The sequence below is a fragment of the Lygodium microphyllum genome, chromosome 18 (assembly GCF_053477565.2).
Source record: "Lygodium microphyllum isolate KBCC chromosome 18, Lygodium_microphyllum_v1.1.10, whole genome shotgun sequence".
Taxonomy (NCBI): domain Eukaryota; kingdom Viridiplantae; phylum Streptophyta; class Polypodiopsida; order Schizaeales; family Lygodiaceae; genus Lygodium; species Lygodium microphyllum.
In genome coordinates, this window is record NC_141152.1 from 130,780,526 (window position 1) to 130,807,070 (window position 26,545).

The 26,545-nt window shown below is 40.8% G+C and overlaps 1 pseudogene; it reads right to left on the reverse strand.

Annotated features, from left to right (window-relative positions):
* Positions 1–10,756: 10,756 nt before the first annotated feature.
* Positions 10,757–15,948, reverse strand: LOC148021382 (pentatricopeptide repeat-containing protein At2g33680-like; annotated as a pseudogene).
* Positions 15,949–26,545: the final 10,597 nt, after the last annotated feature.

A 26,545-nucleotide genomic window follows, 5' to 3' on the forward strand; every position in this document is an offset into this window, starting at 1 on the left:
GGTGCAAAAATCATAGATAAAGCCACAAAGGTTGAGAGGAGAGTAGCCTAAAAGTATGACTAATGATGAATGGATGGAGCTTAATGAGTTATATAAGTCCACCCTTATCTTGTCTCTCATTGAACATGTGGTTGAGAAAGCATAGAGTGCTTGGTAGCTTTGGGATAAGATCAACAACCTCTAGTCAAATGTATTGGCTAAAATAGCTTATGGATCTCCGCATAAAAGAGAATGTGACCATGCAAGCTCATCTGAGTCAGTTTCATACTATTCTTAATAACTTGGTTTCGCAAGGCATTGATTTCAAAGAGGATGTCATTCCATTGTTCTTTCTTGGAACTCTTAATGAGTCTTGGGATGTATTCCGCAATGCCTTATGTGCTTCTGCCACTACTCTGAAGCTATATGATGTTGAAAGCTCTCTTCTGTAAGAAGAGATAAACCATAAGAATTTGGATGCCTCTCGTGTGTCTCATGCTTTGACAATTAGAGGCCGACATGATGGAAATGCAAATAATGATCATGGTAATGGCCGTAGACGAGATTCGCAGAAATCTTGGTCCAAGTCGCGTGGCAAGTCACGCAGTAAGTCTCATGGGAGAAATGCAAATCTGACTTGTTATCATTGTGGGAAGAAAGGCCACATAAGACCAGAGTGTCATGAATTGCGCAATGAAAGGCGCAAAGACAAGGGGAAAGAGAAAGTGTAAGAAAATACTTCTGATCGCAACATAGTACCTACTAAGTCAAGTGTTAAAATTGAAGAGATCAATGTTATGCAGCCCAAGGATAGTGATGGGATTTATATCCTTGCAACAGCTTCATCTAGTGTTTTGCATATGTTAGAGATACACTCTATGTATGCACAGTTTTGGCTCTTGGACTCGGGTGCATCCTTTCATGTGACACCTTGCCAAGAGTGGTTCCATTCATACCGTTCTGTTTCAGGTTATGTGCGCTTGGGTGATGACAGGTCTCTTGAGATTGTCGGCATTGGTGATGCTAGGCTGTAGTTTCCTTCTGGTAGTAGTTTTGTTATGCACGATGTATGTCATGTACTTGCATTGACACACAGTCTCATGTCTGTTAGACAGCTTGATGATGCAGGATATCATGTATCTTTTGGAGAATCTGCATAGAAGATTACTCGTGGCACGCTTGTTTCTAGATCTATAGTTGATCATGCTTTATCTATGGGGTCTTTGCCTCATGTATCTCTTTGGCATGCCCGTTTAGAGCACATGTCTATTAAGGAAATAAAAATGCTTTCTGGTTTGCAATACTTGCCGCCCTTGACTATTCTCATTTTGATTCTTGTGATCATTGTCTTTATGGAAGGCAGACTAAGTATACACATAAGAAGTTTGGTATGTCACGCATGAGTGAGCCCTTGGCTTTGGTACATTATTTTAATGTCTGTGGGCCCATGCCATGTTAGTATTTGGGTGGTGCGAAGTATTTTGTTATCTTCATAGATGAGTTTTCATGGCAGGTATGGGCTTATCCCATAAAGCAAAAGTTTGATGTCTTTACAGTTTTTCAAAGATGGCTTGCTTTGGCAAAAAACCAATCTGGGCATAGACTGAAATTGCTTAGGACAGATAATGGGGGTGAATATGTATCACGTGCTTTTAAGTAGTTGTGTGATGAGAGGGATATAAGCGTTAGTTAACTGCCCCTTACATCCCTCCCCAGAATGGTATGGCTGAGAGGATTAATAGGACCATCCAGGAAGGGGTTCCTAGTATGCTTAGCCATGCAAGCCTACCCTAGTACTTTTGGGTTGACGCAGTTACGATTGCCATGCATATCATTAATAGATTGCCCTGTAGTGCCATTGATTTTCAAATTGCAAAGGAGGTATGGATAGGAAAGCCTCCCTCTTATGCGCATTTACGTGTCTTTGGATGTGAGGCATTCAACCATGTGCCCAAGGACAAGTGTAACAAGCTGAATCCTAAGAGTGTTAAATGCATATTTCTTGGTTATGGAGATGCAAGAGAGATGGGTTACCATCTATGGGATCCATAGGCACAAAAAGTCATCCACAGCCATGATGTAGTCTTTCATTAAGACAAGATGCATAGACAGCCTGAGAGAGTCATGGATATATGCAGGGTTATATTTTAGGAGGAGCCATGCGCTCCCGTACAGCCAGTTGGATAGCCTAGAGCAATAGTAGATGCTCATGGTCATGGTGTTGGACAGAATGTTGGGCAGGCAACTGGAGCCTACAATGCAGTGTTCTACTAGAGATAGATGCCCATCTAATAGATTTGAGCCATCCATGCACTATGCCTTGGTTATAGATGCAGGAGAGTCTCTCACGTATGATGAGGCTATGCGCAGGGGTGACAGCCACTCTTGGGAGAGGGCTATGTAATCTGAGATAGACTCCTTGCATAAGAATATGACTTGGGATTTGGTTTCCTTGTCTGTTGGCAAGAAGGATATGCCATGCAAGTGGGTGTACAAGCTAAAAAGTACCACCCCAAGCCGACATACAATGCTAGATTGGTAGCAAAGGGTTTTAAGCAAGAGCATGGTGTTGACTTTGATGAGGTCTTCTCTCCTATGATTAAGATGACCACCCTGCGCTTAGTCTTGGCTTTGGTTGCACAACTTGGCTTGGACTTGTACCAGATGGATGTCAAGACGGCTTTCTTACATAGGGACTTGCATGATGAGATTTACATGGAGCAGTCTAAGGGCTTTATACAGCCTGGCAAGGAGCACCTAGTGTGCAAGTTGAAGAAAATACTTTATAGCTTAAAGTAGGCACCTAGGGAATGGTATTATAAGTTTGATGCATGGTGTTGACTTTGATGAGGTCTTCTCTCCTGTGGTTAAGATGACCACTCCTGCACTTAGTCTTGGCTTTGATTGAACAACTTGACTTGGACTTATACCAGATGGATGTCAAGATGACTTTCTTACATGGGGACTTGCATGATGAGATTTACCTGGAGCAGCCTAAGGGCTTTGTAGAGCTTGGCAAGGAGCACCTAATGTGCAAGTTGAAGAAAAGTATTTATGGCTTGAAGCAGGCACCTAGGGAATGGTATCATAAGTTTGATGCCTTTATGTAGTCACAGGGCTATAGCCATAGTGCTATGAATCCGTGCTTATACACGAAGAAATCCTGTGATGCTTCTTTGCTTATTTTGGTACTCTATGTGGATAACATGCTATTAGCATGGAAAGCTCAAGATGAGCTAGATTCTCTTAAGGCTCAGCTCAAGAAGAGCTTTGAGATGAAGGATCTGGGACAAGCCTCTCATATACTTGGTATGTACATTAGATGGACAAGCATTAGGAACTTCTCTACTTGTCACAGAGGGAGTACATTCATAAAGTTCTTGAGTGCTTCTACATGCAGGACGTGAAGCCTAGTGGCTGTCCGTTTCCTTCTTATATGTGAAGGTATCACAAGTCGATTGTCCATAGACAGATGAGCAGAGGGCTGAGATGGCCAAGATTCCCTCTGCATTTGCAGTGGGCAATCTTATGTATGCCATGATAGCCACTCATCTAGATATTACCTTTGCAGTTGGTGTTGTGGCATGCTATATGGATACACCTGGCAAGAAGCATCAGGATGCCATGAAGGGTATCATGAGGTACTTGAAGGGCACTGCATATATGTGCATATGCTATGGCAGCCATGATACAGGAGTCATGGGGTACATTGACTCTGATTATGCAGGACATGCTGATAGTAGGAAGTCCACTTCTGGCTATGTGTTCACCTATGTTGGAGGTGTTGTCTCTTGGATGTCCAAGGTGCAGAAGTGTATGGCTCTTTCCACCACTGAGGCCAAGTATGTTACAACCAATGAGGCTTGCAAGGAGGCCATATGGTTAGGCTGTTTGGTTCATGACCTTAGTATTGATGCTATCTCTACACTGCATTCAGATTCTACAAGTGCTATTCAGTTAGCCAAGAATCTGATCTTCCATGAAAAGATGAAACACATTGAGATGAGGTATCACTTCATACGTGGGGTCATTAAGGACAAGTCTATTGACCTTGTCAAGATCTCGAGTGACCAAAATCTTGCAGATCTGCTCACCAAAAGCCTCTCTATGGAGCACTTTATCTTTCTCAGGAGATTGATGGGTATAGGATGAGATGACATATTTCTTCATTCTGTTGTACATGCGTACATGTTGTATTGTCTTTTCTTTTTCTTTTTCACTCCTCACTGGGGCAAATTTACCTTTAAGTGGGAGATTGTTGGGGGTAAAGGCACCTTCGCCTAGCCGCCCATGTATTACTACACTGACAGCACCTGCGCTTATGAATTGCAAGCGGTAGTTGCCCCTCACTATCACTTTATTATTTATTATTTTAATGACAGATGAATAAAGGGAAGGCCGGTCACACATTGTGACTATTGGAGTTCCCACATTGTGAGTCTCTCTCTCGCTTGCTCTTGCTCTCCCGCCATAGCTCTCCCGTACAAGCTTCGATCCTTCTCACCTTTCAAACTGGTTGACATTAAGGCCACTCTATTGGAAGAAGAAAAGAAGATAAAAAATAAAGAAGAGTCAAGTACTTCTAAGGATGAACAAATGTTGTATGTCAGTAACAGGAACAAAGGAAAAAAGGACCAGCTATTTTGTGACTTCTACAAAAGGACCCGACACACTGAGAAGTTTTGTCATGCTGCCAGAAAGAGGTCTCAAAAGTCCTATCTTGCAACTGTAAAAGAAGAATGTTCATGGAGCAAAGGAAGAAGAAGAAGAAGAAGAAGAAGAAGAAGAAGAAGAAGAAGAAGACCATCAAGAGCAAAATGACAAGCCTCACCAGTCCTTCTATTCCCAATTTTCTGATTGACTTTTTTGAGCCTTGTATAATCTTACTCTAATGCTTCTGTCATAAGCTTTGTAAACTCCTCATGTACCCTGGCATTATAGCCTCTATATACTTTGTGAGGCCCCTGTTACAACCTTTGGATTTCTACCATGTCTTTGGTACCCACATTTAGCCTTTTCTATGGCAGTCTCTAGTGTTTACCATGTTTGTGGTGTGCCCACACTTTGCAGGTGGTGCTCACTAAAGACTCTACACACTTTGTGTCTTTCTAGTTGTAATTGAGGAGGGGTGTTGAGATTTAGGCAAGCACACACAGTGTGCCTCTTTTTATGGAGAAGATCATCCAAGGACATGCAAGCTTACTAGATCCCATAAGCACAGTGGTGCATAGAACTCTATATTAAGAAATTTGAAAATTTCTATGCACTTTGGGAAAACCCAGTACCTTCATTATTTAACCACATGGTCAAATATTGTTGTCTTACTTAAAGGTGGATTCTACCCACTTTTTGATATCCTACTTTCAAATATGGATAAAGATTTAGCCATATGGTTAAATATTTATCACTTATTTGAAATTGGAACTTGGAAAATTCCTAAATTATTTAATATGGTGTTATAGTGCTACCTATCTTGAACCTATAAAGCATTGTGCTTTTCTTTCATTTTGAATGCAATATGATGGCACTTTTATCCTTTCAGTCAAGTGTCTGGAGTCATTGTCCAACCACACAAGATTGTGTTTTACGAGTCCAAGTCTCAATCATGGAACCTAATTCACTTGTGTGACATTCTATCTTCAAATCTATGTCTTCATGAGTTCACTCTATGTCTTCAAGCCACCATAGCCATGCTCTAATTCATGTTTTTCACATAGAATACTTGTTGTAACTTATCTATACTTTGTGTACACTATGTTGTGTGTAAAAGAAGAAGAAGGAGAAGAAACTAGTAAGAAAATGTTTTGGCCTCCATCTCTCTTCTTATTTTTTTGATGAGTGAGCTTTCTCTTATATGTATGGTATGTGTTTAACATAGTAGGTTAAGCCACTAAGAGAGGTTGGTTTTGAAGGTTGAAGTGAAGAATAAGAAGCAAGGATTTGAGCAAGCAAAGGGTAAGAAACTCTCCATTCCTCCACCGTTTCTCTTTGATAGTGCTTGTTCATGCATCAAAAGTAAGGTAGAGTGAAAATCTCATATTACTGTGAGATTTCGTGTGAAAGCAAAGCACTATATATTATATAGATTAGCCCTTTAGGACTATTCACTGCTTATTTGGGCATCTTAGGCTATTTCAGGCCCCATTTTAAAGCTACAAGGTTGAAGATAACAGTTTCAAGGTATACTACAATTTTGATTATGTTGATCAAAAGTATGTGTAAAAGTTACAAATTTCAAATCGGTAAGTCTTAAGGTGTTTGTTAGGAAGCAAACACAAGTTTTATCTATAAGTATGTTGCAAATTACATGTACTATTGAGTAGTCACTAAAAATGGCTACTTGATATATTGTTGTGCACTTGTTGTGAAAGGTTGTAGAAGACTCATTATTTTGTATCAATTTTGTGATAATAGTAGAGAACAGTGGAAACCCCATTATTGAGAAGCCAACAAGCACAACTACCCATCATGGAAGTTCCATGTGATAATTTCTTATTAGAAAAGGCAATACTATGTTGGGGCATATTAGAAATACAAAAACTTCACATGCAGCTTGGACAATCTTTAAGAATATATTTTCAATAAATACAAAGGCACAAAAGATTCAACTTAAGAGAGTTGAATACTTTAAAGAAAGGAAAGATGTCTATAAATGAGTATATTTTGAAAGTGAGAAGCATTGCAGATGCCTTGGCAACTATTGATGCAATACCTAATGATGATGATTTAGTTTCATCTACTTTGAGTGTCCTTATTAATGAGAAGGTCTAGAAATCATTTATCACTTTTGTATATGTACGAAAGCTGTTTTCAATTTTTTATGAGTTGGTATCTCTCATGATCACCAAAGAGATCAATATACAAGGTGAATCATCTGAAAGAAGTGGTGAACATGTCTAAGCATTTTACTCAATTTTAGAAAAGGGACGTAGTAGATCCTCTTCAAGAGACCGTGGTATGGAACATACTAGTGATAACCAGCAAAACAAGTTAAATCAGCAATTCAATGAAATACAAGTTTCAGGAGGTTAGAGGCAGAGGGATATCTAGAAAAAGAGGTGCATGGCAAAACGTAGGTTCTTTCAATTATAATATTATTTGTCATTATTTTGGAAAAACAAATCATATTGCAGCCCATTGTTATACCAAGAAGGATGGTATCCACAGTGATAAATTGCAACAAGGAAACTATGCTTTGTCTTTAGAAATGAAGATAAAAATTAGTGTCTATTTGTTATGCAACATATGATGAATGCTATTATATATTAGAAGGCACATGATGTATGGTATGTTATTTTATGAGCATCTAATTATATGATTAGTCATGTTGAATGATTTGGAGAGATGCAAGTTTACAAAATCTAGGTTATGTGCAGATAGGTGATGATTCATGCCATCCAATTTTACACATTGGAAAGGTTCCCTTATCCTTGCATGATAAACAGACAAAGAGTCTATCACATATATTACATGTATCATAAATCACAAAGAATTTAGTATCTATTGGTCAAATGCTAAAGCAAGGGTTACATATTTGATTTAATGCAAAAGGTTGTCTTATAGAATATTTTAATGATAAGTGTGGGTTGGTCGCAAAAGGAAGTAGAGTGATGCGTGTTCACTTTAGATGTTGAAATTCTTACTATGAATGTTGCTATGTATACTAAAGAAAAAGGAGTGGTTATAGACATTGAAATATAGCATAAACATATTGGACATGCAAATGTGTAAATGTTAAAATTAATACAATCCAAAGGGCTAGTTATAGGTTTGCTTGCTTTTAGAGTTGCAAAATGTGTGAAGCATATTAGTTTGGTAAGCAAGCAAGATAACCTTTTTTGCATGACAGAGATATGAGCAAAAACATATTTGATATTATGTATATAGGTGTTTGGGAGCCTACACAGAATATATCTCTTGATGAAAATAAATACTTTATCATGTTTATTGATGATTATTTAAGAAAGCTATGGGTATACTTCATGAAAGAAAAGAGTGATGTACTTGAGTACTTCAAAACTTTCAAATCTACTATTGAAATAGATATAGGCTTAAAAGTTAAGTGCTTGAGATCAAATAGAGAGTAAGAGTATACCTCTCTAATGAGTTTAGTGACTTTTTGAGGTCTCATGGGATAAAGAGGCAATTTACTTGCAGATATATCCCATAGCAAAATGGAATTGTAAAAAGAAAAGAAATATTGCAAAAGTTGCACATGCATTGATAGTAGCTGAAAAGAATATGCCCAAATATTTTTTATCTAAAGCTAATCATACTATTGTCTATATTCTAAACAAAACTCCCACAGCTACAATTCATGGAATGACCCTCAAAGAAAACTTTACAAGGAAGAAGTCCAATGTGTCACCCTTGAAAGTGTTTGGTTGTATTGCATATATTCATGTGCCAAATGAGTTATGAAAGAAGCTTGCTCCAAATGTTGAAAAATGTATTTTTATTATATACTCTTTAGAGAAAAAATAATATCATTGTTATAACCATGTCATAGGTAAGTTTAGAGTGAGTACAAAAAATAAAACAAAAATCACGGAACCTTAGTGAACCAAAAACATCATCTAGCTACATCTAAGATTAGCCCCATATCTTCAAGTACATCTACAAGTGTTGCAGGTAAAGACAAAGAAAAGAAGAAAGTGTTCGATAGTAATGATACATCTACTAGTAATTTGGGATTTAATGGAGATTCTAGTGATTCAAAGAGTTTGAATGATGAGCTTGGTATTCCTTCAATCTCAGAACACCAAGTATATAGAGCCACATGGTAATGTAAATACTCCATTGAGTAATCCAATGGTATGCAAGTCTAGTAGCATTAGATACCCTATTAAAAGATTTGATTTTGAAGGTTATGTAGCTCACCATTATGTTTATATAGTAAAGGTGGTTGAGGATATTAAACCCGCTTGTTTTAAGGATGTTGTTAGTCATGCTCATTGGGATGTAGCAACAATGGATGAGGAGATGGATGCATTAGAAGTCAATAAGACTTGGAATCTAGTACCATTGCCTAAGGACAAGAAAGCTATTGGCTATAAGTGGGTTCACAAAATCAAGCATAATGCAGATGGTTTTGTTAGCATGTATAAGGTTAGGTTAGTTGCAAAAGGCTATACTCAAACATATAACATAGATTATGAATATGCATTCAGTCTAGTTGCTAAAATTGTAACTATTAGGCGTGTGATTGCTTTGGTAATAGCCAAAGCTTAGAGTTTGCAACAAATGGATGTCAAGAATGCCTTCTTGCATGGTGACTTGCAAGAAGAAGTATATATAGAGCAACCAGCAGGTTATGAAAATTTAGAGCATCCAATATATGTGTGCAGATTAAAGAATGCGATCTATGGGGGGCTGAAGCAAGCACCTAGAGCATGGTCTGACAAGATCGAAGAGTATATTGCCAATATTGGCTTTTATATTTCTAATGTTATGTGACAACATGAGCATTATACAATTGGCTAAAAATCCAATATTCCATTTGAGGACAAAACACATTGAGGTCCATTACCACTTTTGAGAGAGAAGATACTTGCAAGAGAGATTGATATGATATCTATCATCACATAAGATCACATAGAGGATATTTTCACAAAGGCATTGGATGCAGAGAAGCTTCGAAAATTTCGAAGCTTGCTTAGAGTTACAGAGATAAAATTGAGCTTGATAGGAAGTGTTGAGATGGCAAGCTCAACATGTGCAGACATTGATGATGGATTACGTGGCGGCTAGATGGATCTGCATGTTTACACTTAGCTTGTCGATGATCATTATGATCCTCACATGGCCACTAGCTTATCACTTATTATATTTAGTTTGTTGCACCTACCTCTACAACTAGCATAGTTATAGCGCTAGTCAATTAATATAGTCAGTTATACACTGTTTAACTTAGTAGGGCACTTTCCTTTATGTTGTATCTTATCTATACTTTGTGTATATTATATTGTGTGTGAAAGAAGAAGAAGAAACCAACAAGAAAATGTTTTAGCCTCCATCTTTCTTCTTGTGTTATTGAGTGAGCTTCCTCTTGTGTGTATGGTGTGTTTGGCACAGCAACTCAAGCAAGTCCTCCACCATGCGATTCTTGACATTTAGCAAGCTTTGCTACCTAGAGCCTTAAAGATCTATGGTTTGGAGGCCAACAATTGCATTCCTTAGGTGATAAAAAATGGAATCTAGGCCTCTAAACATGTACTTACCCTCTTCCTAAACACTTTTTAACTCTTGCAAGTTGAAAAAATTTGGTTGAGCACAACTTTCTCTCCTGTAATCTTCTTGAGCTTGTAATGAGACAAAGGGAAGGAAAAAAGGAGTGTGAGAATGCAATGAGGTTGTTCTCTTCTTTTATGCTACTATTCCTACCTCCAATTCCATAGCATGGAGAAGTGGGTTGGCAGGGGTTCCATGACCGAAGTTGCATTTACAATTTTTTTTAAATCCACATTAAGGTCCCCTATTTGGCAATCCTATACACATTCACTCATTATTGTTGCCGCTTTCTCTTGGTGCAATGATATTGATGCATATCTCTTACGCATCTCATCTTGGGATAACCCTTGTATCCAGAAAATCATAGTGGAGTTATTCCTTTAAATTCTCATTGTTGATGTTTACTCTGCGCGTTGTCTTGTCACTAATTGCATGATCTTATGGTGTAAATCATGCAGAGATGTCCTCCCTCTCTCCTTCTGTTTTTCTTGAAGGGTAATTGTATTAGTGACCAAAACAACAAAACACAAAACTCTAAGAGTCCAACATGACTACGAGTGCAAAAGGTCTCTATATATATGGCTGACAAGGGAACCAAAGAAATAACAGTGTGCCAGGAAAGCAAATCCTATGAAGAAAGAATATCTGCTGGCTCAATGATGTCCATCTGCCAATGGAGGCGGCCTCCCAGGCAGCCAAAGTAACTCTGCACTCTAGAAATGGAATCAGAAAAGACTTCATTCCGCATAGTCGGTATATCCCGACAGCCCCAAAAGCGCAAGAAATGGAAAAGAACTCAGACTCGTATTAGGCTCCAGCAGATTCAAGAACTTGGGCTGTCCAAAAACCACTAGAGGCCAGATAGCAGACAGTAGAGACAAAGCTTTCCTCGCCACTGGGCAAGAGGAAAACTGATGACAAGAAGCTTCCTCGTAGATACAACAGAAGCGGCACCCATTCCACATATGAAGTCTTGAGAGTGCAGGCGCAAGGAGTAAAGCGCCAACTAACACTCACCAGAGAGAAAAACTCTCTCTCTCTCTCTCACAAGCCACCAAACACTTCCAACAGGAGAAGCTCTCGATTCACTTCAGATGATATCCCATTCAGGAGGCGAGCTTGCATACATTTTCTTTTGGAATTATGCTCTTACGTCGTGCATATGATGCTCGTACTTATTGTTTTGGGCGTCAGCACCCTACCTCTTGCACATGCTCAATAGGCCCGAGTCCCGACCCGAGGTTATTTTGACCTTACAAAAGGTCTAGCGATGTTCCTCTTTATTTCTCTAACTGCAAGAAATTAAGGTTCCGAAACCTATAAAAATGCATACTTTTTTGTCGTTAGTAAAGGTCTAGCCACATTCCTTTTCTATTTTAAACCAAGAAATCAAAGCTATGAAACCTTCAGAAACGCCCACTAGTTCAAGCAATTTTGACAAACGTGTTGCATTTTCTTGAGTTCTTGGGTCCTTGAATGATTGGATTTGCATTGTCCTACCACCCCAATTGCAACATACATCACAAAATTGTGGATGACCCGACCTCATCCACATTGGGCATATCATTTAAGGGAGATTCTTAGAGGAGAGCAGCTTCACAGGCATCTATGGGAGAATTCATGAGTTGAGTAGTTCAGTGGTGGTGACGGGTCAATGGGTTACTTCCATCAGGGTGGAATTCTTGTCGTGGGACAGAAGCAGCTTCCTAGTTCACTAGTTGGAAGAGGGACTATGATTACTTGGAAGGGTTAGAAAGGAAGCAACCAATGCCCTCGCCAAAAATATCTTACATGCATCTAAGAACTGTCGCATGTGTCCTAGATGTAGTTGTTTCATCTCTTCAGAACAATTCCATGTTGGCGCTTGAGACTTAATGTGTAAGCATGGCATTTATGTGTCTACTGGCTATGGGCATAATTAAGTTCTTGAGCAATCAATCGTTGCATATAATTGAAGGCTCTCCTGTATAACTTTTGACCATTCTCTCTTGGGCCATCTTGAACAATGTTGAGTGACTACCTAGTGGGGAACATCTCTTCATCCCATGCTTCAGCTTGAGGAGTCTTCTTTATGTTATCTCTGAGGCTCATTGTAGCCTGCATGTAGGCACTCTCTTTGGCAGTCTCACAATCACTTAGACATTCTACTGTTGCTTGCTCATTCTACTTACCTGTTGTGAGTTGATAGCGCACTTCAGGATAACTCTTGTATCTTCAGATTTATAGTAAAATTCCTCTTAATTGTTCTTGTTGCCGTTGTTTATAATTTACACTTTCTTGCAACATTTGAGTGCATCATCTTGGGATGTGAACACGCTTTCTTTCTTCTTTCGACTTCTCTTGAGCCCACCACACTTTCACATATTCATGGTTCTCCTTCAGACTTGACTGCACATAATTATTCCAAAATCTCTAGATATATGAATCTTTTAATAGTTTACAAACACCTCATCCAAGGAGGCAAGATGACCCTAATAGACATAATGACTTTGTGACTCTCTATCATACACTGTACAAGTAGCCATGTAATCTTTTGATCAAAAAAGTCCTCTGTAAAGATTTTGAAATTGTCTCATCTAGGCAGTGCAATCACCCTACTAAGTCCACATCCCTGCATGCACAATCATCTACATGGTCAACAAGCCACTGCCCATGTCTGCAAGGTCCAAGATTCTGTGAGCAACAGGCATGCAGCCTTATTGTTCAATGCTTGAATGCTACTATTTCCTGATATACCTTCTCCATGGGGTAAGTTAGTAAAGATCTCCAAACTACTAGGATGCATATAATTTGTTGAACTTCCTCCATAGTTGTTATTAGAATGGTAGTGGGAAAACAGTAATGTGAAGGCACTGCAACCTTTTAAGTATGAGTGTTCCAAACACAAGGCATAGATCACATTCTTTTGCGACATCAGACATATGCCCAATACACCTAATGCAAACCTGGTATGCCATGTCCTTTGCATCTCCAAAAGGCAAATACTTGGGCTTACCCACTTGCATCATTCCACCAACAGTGTCCCGGTATAATCCATGCTTGGTTTTTCACTCGCATAGCTTCAACCTTTTCTGCATCTACTTGTCGGCCAGCACATGCATATATATTGCTCATACAAACATAAGCTGCTCCATCCTTCTTGTCCAACTGCACAACATTTTCAAAGGCCAGTCTTCCTAGCATCATATTTCCCCATTTTCGACAAGCACCCAACAGAATACGCCACACCATGAGATTAGCAGAGAATGGCATCTCCCTGATCACACCAACTGCCTTGTCCAGATACCCTGCACGGGCAAAGAGATCAATCATGCAAATGTGATGCTCTAACGTTGGAATGGTGCCATAAACTGTGCTCATGCTCTCAAAGTACATCCATCCCTTATCCAATAAACCAGAATGACTGCATGCATTAAGCACAATGGTGAATGTGACCAAATTCGGCTGTATACCTTCTCCTACCATTTTGTCAAATGAGTAGAAAACATATTCAGCCTTTCCAAGGAGGGAATACCCCGCCATTAAAGCACTCCATGAAACAACATCTCGAACAGGAAGGCTGTCAAAAACTTCCTGTGCTTGCACTACAAGGCCACATTTGGCATACATGTCCACCAATGCAGTCCCAACAGCAGCATCTTTTTCCACCCACCCATCCCTCACTACCACATCATGTATCTCTTGGCCCTTTTCTGCAGCTCCTATGCTGCCACAGGCTTTCAAAATAAAAGCAAAAACTATAGCATCTGGAGAGAGGCCCTCATTTAGCATCTGCTCAAAACATATTAGTGCTTGCTCACCATGCCCGTGTTCAGCATATCCTGCAATTAGCACACTCCATAAAACAACACTTCGGATAGGAAGCTTGTCAAACACTTCTTGTGCCTTCACAAGCAAGCCACATTTAGCATACATATCTACCAATGCAATACCTAGAGCAGCATCTTCTTCGAGCAAACCCTCTCTGGCAATCTCAGCATGTATTTCTTGGCCTTTCACTGCTGCTCCTATGCTGCCACATGCTTTCAAGGCAGACATGTATGTGACTGTGTTTGGAGAGAGACCTTCGAGTTGCATCTGATCAAACCACCTCAGCGCTTGTTCACCATGCCCATGTTGGGCATATCCTGCAACTAGTGCACTCCACAAGACCACATCTCGAACTTGAAGCTTGTCAAATATTTCTTGTGCTTTTACGAGAAAGCCACATTTAGCATACATGTCAACCAGCGCAGTCCCAACAATCATATCTTCTTCCAGACAGGCCTCTTTGAGAATCTCAGCATGAATTTTCTGGCCCTCATCAGCAGCCCCTGTGCTGCCACAAGCTTTCAAGATGCAAACAAATGTGATTGTATTGGGAGAGAAACCCTCCAGTTTCATCCGTCTAAAGGACTTCAGCGCATGCTCACCATGCCCATACTGGGCATATCCAGCAATCAGTGCATTCCATGAGACTATATTCCGGGCTGGTAGCATGTCAAACACTTCTTGAGCTTCTAAAAGCATGCCACATTTCGCATACATATCTATCAGCGCAGTGCCAAGCACAACATTGTTTTCTAGTAAGCCCTCTCTAACAATATCAGCATGTACTTCTTGGCCCTTCTTCCCATTTCCTACACTTGCACAGGCCTTCAAGATGCAAACAAAGGTGACTGCATTTGGAGAGAGACCCTCGAGCTGCATCTCTTCAAAACAACTCAATGCCTGTACACCATGCCCATGTTGCACGTACCCGGTGATAAGGGCATTCCAAGAGACTACATCCCGGATTGGAAGCTTTCCACAAATGTGTTGTGCTCTTACAAGCAGGCCACATTTGGCATACATATCAACCAACGCAGTTCCAACCACAACACCTTCCTCCAGCAAACCTTCTCGGACAATATCAGCATGTATCTGTTGGCCCTTATCTGCAGCTCTTATGCTGCCACAGGCCTTTAAGACTGAAGCAAAGGTGACTGCATCTGGGGAGGGGCCTTCAAGTTGCATCTGCCGATAACAGTTCAGTGCTCCCTTACCATCTCCGTGTTGAGCATATCCTGTGATTAGTGCATTCCAAGTGACCACATTCCTAGCTGAAAGATTGTCAAACACTTCTTGCGCATTACCAAGCGCTCCACATTTGGCATACATGCTGATCAGGGTACTGCCAAGAAAAGGGTTATTTTCCAGCAATCCTGTTCTGACAATGTTAGCATGTATTCTGCTGCCTGTGTGGAGATCCTTCTGCTGAGCACAAGCCTTCAGGGAGGCCACGAGGGCGTGAGGCGGGCCGATATCCTGATCTGATGATTTGCGGCAGCTCACGATCGATAGGTTGCAGCTCCTATCGCTCAAATCAATGTCATTCTCTCCCTCTTCCTCATCGTCATCCCCATCCCCATCCTCCTCTTCCACCTGTGCTTTCTCAAGAATCCACTGCTGCTTTCTGGCCTTTCTGATGCCCCCCGCATCAGTGCCATTTCCTGTCGAACTATTGACCGATTGTTGCAGGCTTCTTCCTCTTTTCAGCTCCTTCGCATTGGAATGCTGTTTGTGCTCGTCATTGACGTAATTAGGCTCGATACAGCAGGAATTTAGGCGGGTGTGTGGAGGCGACCAGGACACAAACGGACTCTCACAAGCAGGAAGGCAATGGGTGTGGTAGGCGTGCGCTCCCATGAGAAGGAAAAGAAGCCAGAATGCCTGACTAACGCAACTCCAGTGGTTTCTGGGCAAAGAGTTACAAACCGTCTTGGAGGAAATCCTAGTTTTAAAATTTTCAAAACCAAAAAAATATCGCATTCCAAGTCCTAGTTTTATTTTTGAAACTTAGGCCGGTTACACACCAAAAAAGGGCCGCCCACTTTCTAAACTTTGACTAATCAAAACACTTATTTAAAGGTTGGCGTCCGCAGTCCTTTACACACTGGAGAGGACATGACCTGTTGTTTACCTATTAAACAGGTGAACTCCCCGCCCACTTTTGGACGGGGAGTCTCCCCTGCCCACTTTGTAAAGTGGCGGACAAGGATGTACTTTTTGCATTTGCAACCAATCAAAAGAGTTATAAGTTTATTCTTTTTTATTTTTTTACAAACTGTGTCCCTTTGGTGTGTAAAGGTATGACGCCCATGTTTGTGCCCAATTTCAAAAAGTGCATGCCCACACTCTAGGCGGGGGTTGGCCGTCCATTACTTGGTGTGTAACCAGCCTTAAAACTATCCACCAGTAATTGTCCGACAATAAGGAAGAGAGGGCGGGAGGGCGGGGGATTTTTCGATTGGATTTTCCTATAATTTGTTGGAAAAACTGCATAGCTAGCTTGGCAAATTAGGGCCGGTTTAGACCCCACACACAAGAGGAGATAAAGGTTGACCATTGTCCATGTGTTTGTTTTCGGTTTGCTCTGCCAATAATGTAGCAAAAAAACTCTGTCTTTGGGGCAAATCCAAGCTGGACATGCAAGACAAAAGGTGGACGACGATGTAAAAGCTAAAAGTTTAGGCCCAGTTCGGACTGTGCAAAAGGCCACATTTAAAAACATATGTATAGGCTTGTGATGCAGATGTGTTGTAAGTGAATTTGTCAATACGATTTCCGTGCAAAGCTATATATGTCCAACCTTAAAGTATCGAACAAGGCCTAGAAATTTTTTGGAACAAAAAGGAACTGCAAGCCTTGTGTTGCCACGTAAACTAAGCATCCACGCAAGAACTTGGAAGAATGTATGTGGCCAACCGTCAAATATATTCACACACAATCCAAAGAAAGCATGATCCACACAAGCGCCCAATGAACTGACCATTAGTAGATTTGAACCATCCTCGCTACGTTTCACACCTGTTGTACACCGCTTTGCCAAGCAAACCACTCTTGCTATAACTTTGCCTTCCTCCTAATATGAACCCTAGAAAGTCGGAATAAAGCTACCCACTTGTGCCACACCCTTATTAGCAACTCTCCTAAATGAATTCTTAGTCTTAATTTTAAACATTTAAAAAATAATAAAAATTGTGTACAATTTTTTTCTTCTAATTTTAAAAACTAATATCAAAATTAGAATTCACCAACACCAAATTTCAAGCCATGAGGAAGAGAAGTAGTTTTCTATTGGGACATATTGGAGTTCACTACATTGTACTGATGCTTTCATATCTCCATGGATGCAAATTAGATGCAAAAGGCTTTGTATTAATTGAATAGCAGGGCTCACATAGATATTATCAAGAGCATAATCACATTTTATAATATACAAAGTGCCTTTACTACTTCTCATGGTATTGGAACCCTTAACCTTGGTTTTAACATACCATGTCACTACCACTTGAGCTAGCATGTCTTGGCTCCATGAATGTAGATTATCCTATATCCACTTCTTAAAAGCATACACCACCTCTATTTCTTTAAGTCAATTGGTTGTTGAACATAAAGGTTGCTAATCAATTTGTAAGCAAATTTGATTAACACAAAGAATTTAAATTAACTTAATTACGATCATGGCCTCGACAACCAATCTCAAGCGATACACCTCTCCAAGCAAGCATAAGAATCATACTCCTAACTAAAGTGGTTAAGTTATTCTTTTTAAGCCTTTAGATCCAACAAAAGGTAAAACCAAGCCATCAAAGTGAAATTTTTTACATCAAGCTCAAGATAAAAGCTCTTACCTTGATTGCATGGTAGATTTGAGGTTCTTGTGACACCCTAAGTACTTCCCAAGAAATGAAGTAAAGAAATTCTTGCTGTCCAAACATTTCCTTACCTTCAATGCTGTCTTGCAGAATTACGAAGCGTGGAACAAGTTTTTGGTATTTCGGGTCATGTTTATGACGCAATGCATTCTCCGCTTTATAGACAAAGGATTGGGATGATGAACATCCTAGAGCAGATTTATAATCCATCACCTTTGTACATAGAATGAAGATGGACGGGTGCTTCAGGAATCTACTATATAGCCGCCCACTGGTTTGCTTATCTACAAACCAGCCTAAAACGGATCAAGTGGTTGGAAGACCTGAAAGTCGTGAAGCTGTTCGTTTTCGTGGAAGCTCACGTAAATTCAACTTTAATTACAAATGAATCCAAGTTGGAAAAGGTTTGGCAACATTATTGAGTTCAATAATGGTCAAATATTTAACACTTTGTATGATTTTTTTCCCTTTAGGTATCTAGGGAATTTTTTTTAATGGAAGAAATGTCATCTAGGACACAAGTAAGATTCTTGGTAACCTATAAATTGAGGGATTGAAAGAACAACAAAGAAAGTGAAAAAGAATTAATCTAAATCTCTTCGTGTTCCTCATATATTTAGGGTTTTTTAAAACCCATTTATTGAAGGAAAAAAATCCATGCAATATAACTATCTAAAGCTATCCCTATAATATTCACCCATAACACAAATGAAATATCATGCCAAAATTTACTGAGAATTAAGGTCCATCATTGGGTCTTTGAGCCTTTCTAGCTAGTCTTTGGGCTATTTTGGAATGAATAAAATGAAGGCACCTTCATCTAAGTTTCCATCTAGTTATAAGTAAACTTTGTTTCTTCTTTTTTATCAATTGACTTTCTATTCTATACCAAACCAACTAGAATGGATTTTAGAGTGCTACATTCCCTATGTTGGAGTTAAAACTTAATCCAATACTTTCACAACCCACACTATTCCACCTATGTGATGAGGACAATAAGTAAACATTGAGTATATTGAGTATGGTCATGTCCCATCAATTAAAAAAAGACGTTGAGATATGCAATTTCATCCTCAAGGACTTCATGCAACCACCTATTGCTTCTTGCCTTGAACATACTCATTGGAAACCTACCTCTTAATTAGGTTAGTCTACCATCTTACTTAAGTTACTCTACCATCCTACTTAGGTTCCTCTACCATCCATCATACTCAATGGCAGCCTACCTCTTACTTAGCCTAGAATGACATACAAAACACCAAGGAAGGAGTTTGAGCTTTTTAGAGCATTGAAGTTACTAGCGAATCTTAAGCTGCTAGAAGAGCTAAACTTCACATGTAACTATGTATTTTTAATGTCCCAATATCTAGAGAGAGTAGAAGGGCTGTCAAATGATGACAACTCTTCACAAGATATATTGGAACACAATGAATCAGAGATTGAAGCCTAAGAGGAAGAATTAGGGCATTCATGCTCTGGCATCTATCCACACCTACACAAGAGTACATCAAATCCATGTTAAAGGTCCACCTCCACAATTTTCCGAACTAATTATAGCATGATTACAAATCACAACAATAGGCACCTCTCTACTAATTCCTTAATGTCCTCTCTATACACATGCCCTGCCCTTATGAACATGCATATTGATCCTAATTACCCTACTGGAGCCAATCAGAGGCTTTGGATAATAGATTAAGGATATTGATCATCCTACCCACCATTGAAAGGCTTGGATCAACCCAAATAGAACGCTTCCCCATCTATGAAATTTTTCTCTCTCAAGTCCTTTCATGTCAGAGCTCCACTCTTCATGTCAGAGCTCCACTCCTTGCTGTAATTTACCTTCTCATCCCTAATGTTATAAATGCAATCTACCCTTAGATCAGCATTTTAACATGTCCACACCTCCCATTGTTAGATACTATGATTGTGCAGCCTACTTGCTCTTGCATCACCCACAATTAAATATCTTATGCAAAAATCTACTACTAGACAAGTGTAGGCATAAGGTGTACAATTGTGGACATGTGCACATGAGGCCTACTAGCCTCTGCACCCTCAAGCCAGTTGCATGCTTGAGAGGACCCCTCTCAAAGATTTTTGCAACCAAATCACCAAAAGACATTTCTACAAAAAATCAATAACATATTCCCTTTCCAGTGCACCAACAGTCTTCCCCCATTACAACCTATTGATTTGCATTATCCCAAAGCTAAGAAGCCCAAGTTCTTAGTCAATAATTATGAGAACCTTTTGAAGGAGTTTTTAGTGATGGATCATTAGTCAGAGCTCTAAGCTTTGTTGTTGTAGATATGTTTAACAAAGTTTGTTGTCTTTTTGTTGATATCATTAACATTAGTACCTTGGCTTCTTTGCAGATCAAGGTTGTCCATAGTTCCATCCCTGCAGTTCCTACATCCCACCCTGCTCATCACATTTGTGTTTCTCAGCACCAACTTCTTATTCCCTATTGTGTTTGTCAACACTAGTGTTTCTTAATATTGGTTTCTTATTCTTAAATATGAGCCTTAGAACATCCAAGAAATCTAAGAGAAGTGCTCAAAGGTTGACTTCATTTCAACTTAGTGATGCACTATACCAAGTTCATTGCCTTTGCGAGATGCACAAACAAGATTCTGATGGTCGCAAGTAATAAATATTAGTTGTCATGAGGTAACACAAGATGTGCAAGCTCCTCCTTAGATCAACGAGAAACCTAAGGTGGCCATTACTATTCAAAGACACAAAAGAATAGCAAGGCCTTGGCTGGAGGCTGATGTGGCTATTGCAATGGAGGCAATGGAGACTAGGATGTCTCAAAGAGCTATTATTCATCACTACAAATTTGAAGGTGGCTAAAATCTATCAAACCAAGGTGAACCCCTTGTTAGAAGCTACAGATCTAGAGCATGACACAAGCTAAGGTGGTTGAAAGATGGAGAGCAAACTCATAATGACATGAACAAGTAGAGACAAATTGTTACACAAGTGAATTAGGTTCCAAGTTAGATTAGCTTGGACTCATAAACACAATCTTGTGTAAGATCGACAATGACACTACGCTTAACTGAAAGTACAAAGCATCATGACATTGTATTCATTTCATATGCAAGTACAATGCTTTATAGAGTTTGGGTTGTTCCACTTTCCTCACTGTGCATATGGGATTTAGGACAGCTCTTCGTAGAGCATACATCATTTGTCTATTTCTCAACACCCCTTCACTAATGATATTTTTGGTTGTAGTTGGTTGGATGGGTTTAGGAAGCACCATCTTGAGCTAAGACTCAAAGTTCATGAACCATTGGAGTGCCAATGAGTTGTCAAATCGAGGCCTAAAGTGGTCAAGTCATTGTAGTATGGCCAATACAATTACCACCTTGAATGCAGATAAAACTAGTTACCATGGGTCTAGAGATGGAGGAATGAAGGATTTAACAAAGGATGGAACTAGGAACATTTATGATATGACACCAAACTCCCAAGAGTAGTTGACCGTTCTCGATTGTGTGAATGCTAAATGTAAATATTGCTAGGATACTATGTATTCAAGGGAAAGAGAGCCATGCAAAATTATCTCAGCTAATGCAAGGAAGGGGCCACAATGTCTATGCAGAGCAAGGCATGGATAACAATGCAATTGTTCTCGGCATGGATGGATCATATTAGGTAAGTGGTGTCAAATGGTGGATCAATATGCAATTGTCATTTGATGCTCTTGGATGGTCATGGTAGCCACACTAGTTTAGAGTTGGTTGCAAAGGCCAAGCCATGGGGCATTGACATTGTCACTCTCCTATCTCATATCTCCCACTGATTTCATCCATTCGATGTGTCCATCTTTAAGCCATTTAAGACTACATTCAAGAAAGAATAAAAAATTTGGTGATTGAATAACCACAATGCAATAGTGAGCAAGGCTAATATTGTGAGTATTGATTTAAGACCGCTACAAAAGGGGGAGAGAGTTAGCTCAATTCCCTCTATCTTGATCCTCGACTTAACCATCTTCTCTTACACTCTCCCATCTCGAATCTATTCTGGCTTCTTAATCTTGAGTCTACTTGCGGACGATGGCCCCCAAGTGAAGAATGTTGCATGCAGATGGCAATCCCACAACCAGAACAAAGCTTCAGGCAAAGGCATCGTTGTCAATCCAACTGCGATTCCGGTTGTAAGTAATGTATTCCCAAATTGATAGATGCTTGTTTTGATTCTCGTATGAGATACGTTAGGTCCCATACTATGATGCATGAGTATAGGTCATCAGAAGGGATAAATTTTATCTCACGTATTCAAAAGATCGAGCTTGCAAAGTGCATGTATTAAGGAAAGCTAATTGCACCTAGTTGCATATGGCTTATTCGTTGATAGAACAATTACAAGGAAGAACTGGTTAGGGGTTATGGATGGTATAATCATGACATTAAAAATTGGGCATACAAGAGTTAAGTAAATTTTACATAGAATCGCTCTTTGTGATGACAAGTTGTCATGGAGATAAAGGAATGTTTTCCTAGAAAATGATATTAGGGTTGAATGCCTTGTTGTGCTGGATTCCAAAAGGATTTACTTAAGGAAGAATATGTTGCACGAGTGGATCACCTCCATGATCGCACTGCGGATTAACCCAAAGGGGGCACTGCTTGATTCATGGGCTGAAGGTCATGAGTGGTGAAAAGGCCAACCACAAGAATGATGTTTCGCTCCTAGACAGCTTACGGGTCAGGTGGAGCTCTAGACACTCCTTGCTAGGTCTAGAATGGAGTTGAAGACCTCCGTGGCCCCCAACGTCTAGGCATGTTGGGAGATCATATTCTAGATAAAGGATTGAATTTGTGGTGCCATGTGATTTGGGCCAGTTATGTCTGCAGGGTAGAAGGGATACTTCTGTTGGAAAGAAAGGATACATAATTCTCCTGTATGGGTGGGAGACAAAAATTAACTTGAAGATAAGTTAAGAAACTTGTTTGAACTTGTTTGTCAATAGATTGCTTTACTCTGTTTTTGTGTCTGTGCTATAAGTTATGTGAATGAACCATGTTCCCTAAAGGGCTTATTTAATGAAGCTGAATTTAAGTGTCACACATAAATGTGGCAGGACCTAATTAGAAAACTAAAGCTATTAAGGGAAGTGGGTGGGCGGAACCCCCGATGGGTCTGTCCTAGGACAGGGTGGTCCCAGAGAACCAGGAGGCTTCTCACAAGATTTTACCATCGCTCAACCTTTAGGTATTATTAGGTTAGAACCCAATTCATGCTGTTTTAGGGGACCGGAATGGGACTATGTCCTATAGGTAAAGAGGTTGAGCGGCGCATCCCTCTAATTTCCCATTCTCTTTGAACCAAGTGCGGCATGGGTCTACTTCGGCTTGGGTATTTCTATGTAAAGTAGGATGTCCAAGATTCGATGCTAGAATGCTGTTAGGAGACCTTGGCCACTAGGAGCCCAAATTTCAGGTTGATCCTAGTGGGTTCGGCTATGAACGTTCCGTTGCAAGGTGGATTCATGAAACCCTAGGCAACAAAACTCAAAACATTCCATGGGAGTGTTGGGCAGCGACACTTAGATTCGTTTCTCGATAGACCACTAAAAGCGTTCCGGGACAGTCGATGGGCAGGCACCTTACAAGGAGAAGTGCTACCATCCAGTTTCCTATAAAGCATTGTATTCGCTTTGTTTTCTAATGCAATGCTATAGTACTTTTGTCCTTCACTAAATTCTTTGTGTCATTGTCAGTCAATACACAAAATTGTGTTTATGAGTCCAAGCTTCCATCTTGGAACCTAATTCACTTGTGTAATAGTTAGTTATGCCAGTGTCTTCATGAACTCACTCTTTCTCTTCCAACCTCCATAGTTTCCACATCTGCCACGCTCTAGATTCCACATCTTTTTACATTGTATTAAACTTATGAAGCTTTAAACACAATAATAGTTCAACTCTCTTCATGTTCACACTTGGAAAAGTGGGTTTTTTGTCAAACGAAGGTCCCGTACAAACTTCGATTCGAGATCCAACACAAGATGACTGCCTTCGTGGCCTTGAAATCTATAAATTTGGCCTCGGTCATACACTTTCTAGCTCTTGGATCACATAGCTACTTTATAATGCCAAACCCCTACTGAGATTAAATGGGGGGTCAAATAGACTTCGATCGGCGAACTCCATCTAGGAAAACTCTAGCTCATTGATCTGCAACCATTTCATTTTGCATGAAAAATTGGTCCTATACGGTCTCTCGAGCTCTTTCCACTTCAAAACAGGATTTAAAAATCCACTCTCAAGCTGCAAAGGGTGGAGGAGGACTCAAAGAGGCTAGAAGAAGAGCGTAGAAAGAGGCAAGAAGAGAAGGAAGAATGATTGATGCAATAGGAGGAAGAGGAGATTGCCTTGGCCATTCAAAGATTTGTGGAGCAACCCTTCCAATATTAGGAATTAGCAATGATGAACCCAACAAGAGAGGACATGCCAAGCATGAGCACAACAGCTGAAGAAGTAGGACCAAGACTAGTGCTGGATGGTAAAGGTAAAGCCCCACTACAGCCAATCCCACCAATCTTGGCCATAACAACAATCGCCCCAACATAGGATACTATGGAAGGGGTAGTCAAGAAAGAAATATCATGGCCTATGTGCATTATCTCATTAGCAAAGTACAAGAAATTGCACCTGCACTGGATGAAAGATCTCGCCTTGTAGAAAAAAAGGCCAGCAGTAGAGACAATGTAGAGTCATGCCAAGGGCCAAAGGTATCCCGCTTAGAAGTGTTAACCACTTTTATGCCTTCAACCATGCACCACAATGAAGATCAGGATGAATTAGTAAAGGAAGTGTATACACTGTGGTGGAAACCACCTCCCAGCTGAGTGTCAAGATCCTAGATCTAGACCGTGTTCAAACTGTGGTAGGTTCGGACATGATGCATTGCATTGCAGATTGCCCAGGAGGTTTCTGTATGTGCAGCAATACAACCCTCCTTACCCAGGCAATAGGCCATCTAACTTCCTTGTTGGCAGGGGAGCCCAGCTGGCACTCCCGACACCAAACGACATGAGACCAGTCAACCCTAGGGCTAGAGATGAACCCAACAGGCATACCCAAACCACCAGGACCCTACGTAACCCAACCACCGAGTGACGCTCTTGTTCATTATGTGGAGAAACCTAGTGAAGAAGAAAGCTATGTAAACCCATACATCTCCTATCACGAGGAAGGAAATCCAGTCCTGATGGACTATCGACCGGTGCCGGTGATGGCACTAGGCAGAGAAAGAGGCAGAGGCTTTGGAGGACCAAGCCAAGACCCAATCTCATGTTCGACCTGCGGTCATCCAGGCCATATATCATCACGCTACCCAGAAAGGGAACATGCAAATCAGGACAAGGCTGACCTTAGGTGTGCCGAATGTGGGATCACACACTTGTTTCCTGACTGCCCTAGGCAAAAACCATTAGCCAGTCTGGCCAACGTGACCTCTGTGCCCTTGGGGCTATTTGGCGTAGAGACCTTTGGCGGAGAGGACACACCCATCCCACTGCATGTCATGACGCGAGCGCAAACAAGACAAACAGGCATCTCACTGCCTGGTCCAAGTAACCTGGACGCAGCCTCGCTGGGAAAGAAAAGCCAGAAGAGAAGGAGAAAGAGAGCAGACGCAAGGATCACTCTTAAGACTGAGAAAGATACAACCTTAGTGGCAGGAAGAGGGGTCACAGACGCCGAGGCAAAGACCTCCACCTCCAAGACGGCGGAACTAGGTAGTGCCAAGGTGGGGGAATACCCTCATCCCAGGCGGCAACTCAAGGCTATCGCAAAGGTAAAGGAGTGGGTCAAGGATGCCCAAGAACACCTTACAGATGTAGAACCCATATTGGAGGATCCGATGGAGGACCTTTCTAGTGCAAGCATACCTGATTCGCCATCACGGCCTCAATCGGGGAATGCGCTAACACCACGAGAGATGCCACAAAGGCAAGACTAGGAAGAAGCTTATCAACAAGCTAGCCACGACATGTGGCCGAAGAGTGGTGACCGAGGAGAAAGCCAACTACCCAGCAACCTCCTCACCACCATAGTAACTACCCCAGTGACCATTAATTTGGGAGACCTGCTTCGATAGCACCCTCCATTGTGGCGAGAATTGAGGCACTGGGTGGAGGAAAAGGGGGAGCATGCTGCCGCTGACTTGCGCGAGCAGGACGCAGTCACGCAAATTCCAAGCCTAACGTTGCACTCGGCTCCAAGGTCATTGCACATTAATGCTTTCTGGGAAGGCACGGAGATGCATGCAGTCCTACTTGTCTTAGCCTTAGGGGACGCAACACAGAAAGGAATTGTGGACACCGGCGCAGGGGTCAGTGTCTTGAGCCACGCAGTTCTACAGGCCTGGGGAAACCCACCTGTGGAAGCGGCTAGGTTCAATGTTACATTGGCCAACGAAATGAAGATCAGACCATTCAGGGTCTTAAAAAACTGGCCAGTGAAGATGCCAGGAGTGCATTTTTCCGTAAACTTCATTGTCATGAAGGGGGTGGACTACGACATACTCCTAGGCCGGCCATGGATGAGGAATGCACGAGTCGTCGAAGACTGGGGAAACAACCTCATATTCTTGGGGAATAGGATGGAGGTAGTGAGAGTTGAGATGGAC